Below are 1,586 nucleotides of genomic sequence, written 5' to 3' on the forward strand. Positions count from 1 at the left end.
AGATGAGGCAAGAAGGTATAAACAAAACCCTTCAAAAAATCTCTTTGAAAGAGACGCGAACTCTTTCATGTACGGGTAGGGACCAGTGCTTGAAATTTTTTTTTAACTCTCTTCTTCTTCTTCTTTTTCCCTTTGGAAACAACGTACTGAGACATAGTAACAGTCTCGGCAACAAAAACCAATAGTCAAAGAAAGAGATGGGGGAAAATTGCAAAATGCAAACCCTTTTAGGCTTGCAATAGTCATGCTTTAAAGAGTAAAGACAAAACTTTATCTCATTACACAAGCTCAAAGGTCCAAGGTTTCTATTTAAGTACTATCAAGTCACAACACTTAGCTAAATCTTGCTATGCCGCTCACTTCTTGGACTTCTTGGTGGCCTTAGGGGCAGCTGCAGGGATGCTTCAATACTCAATCCCTGTGCCAAGCGCTCTTCCCTCCTGGCAATTTTTTGCTCCGTGATAGCTTTTCCCTTAACTCTATGGGCTTCAAACTGATCAGATAGTGTCTTCTCACGAGCCTTCTCAGCTTTAGACTTGTGAATAATCTCCATGAGCTTTCGCTTATTTTTGAACACGTTACCCTTCACCTTCATATACATGCCATGGTACATATGCTTGTCAATCTTCTTAGCCTTCCAGTACTTTCTTAGCAACCGGTGAAGCACTCGCATCCGCCTGAACCAGAGAACTTTAGAGGGTAGCCTGGCCTCCCTAGTACCCCACTTCTTACCATATCCTAAATGACGGCCTTTCCTTTTAGCCTCCAAAGCACGCTTTGCTCTTGCCCGCGAGTGTACCTTGGTCGGTTTCCGAATCACAAAGCCATCCTTGAACAACTTTCTGATATTTTGCCCTAAATTGGCCATATGAGAGATTTTGTTGACCTCATTGGGATTGAGCCAGACATTGATACCCACCTCCGCACGACCAAACCACTAAGAAGCGTAGCACCCTAGCAACTCCATGTGAGCATCCGACCAACCTGGGCCTCCTTTCTCCTTGCACCTCGCATGGAGCAGGCCTCCGAGCAGAGTGCTCCCTCGCAGCTCTTGCTTATGTCACCAACAAGCTAAGTGCAATTTGATAACAAGGCCGCCGTGACAGTGAAGGTCTAAAATGGTTTCCCTATACACGTGGGACTCAAGGCTAATAAATAGCAAAGCTACACAAAATAAATAGAAAAGGCATATCTTATATATATCTTTATTAAAATGAGAGGGTATGTTGCCATGTGGCAGCAAATCCCTGCAAGGGCTGCAGCCAGCTCCCAACAGCCACCACAGAGGTGGAATCGTGTGAGGAGCCGATGTGGAATCCAATGAGCAGTGCTTGGGCAGCGATTGCATCAGGCCACGGGCAAGAAGACCACTACGTCAACACTCACAAATGGCTTGCCAAATGGGAAAATGGCTTGCCACATGGGCATTGGCGTGCAATAGTGGCAAGCTTCTTGAGGCAACAGTCAGGAGAGAACCCCCACAGAGCTTTGATGCTTCAAATTCCTCCAACTCCCTTTGCTCCGTTCAGGATCTCCTCAAGTGATTGATGCTCCAACCCATGCAGAATCGCAAACGCTCAAGTTAT

General features: G+C 45.8%; 1 pseudogene; it reads right to left on the bottom strand.

Annotated features, from left to right (window-relative positions):
• Positions 1-337: 337 nt before the first annotated feature.
• On the bottom strand, positions 338-907 carry LOC147463808 (large ribosomal subunit protein eL19z pseudogene; annotated as a pseudogene).
• Positions 908-1,586: the final 679 nt, after the last annotated feature.

Source organism: Adiantum capillus-veneris, chromosome 2, assembly GCF_014529385.1.
Source record: "Adiantum capillus-veneris isolate H3 chromosome 2, ASM1452938v2, whole genome shotgun sequence".
NCBI lineage: Eukaryota > Viridiplantae > Streptophyta > Polypodiopsida > Polypodiales > Pteridaceae > Adiantum > Adiantum capillus-veneris.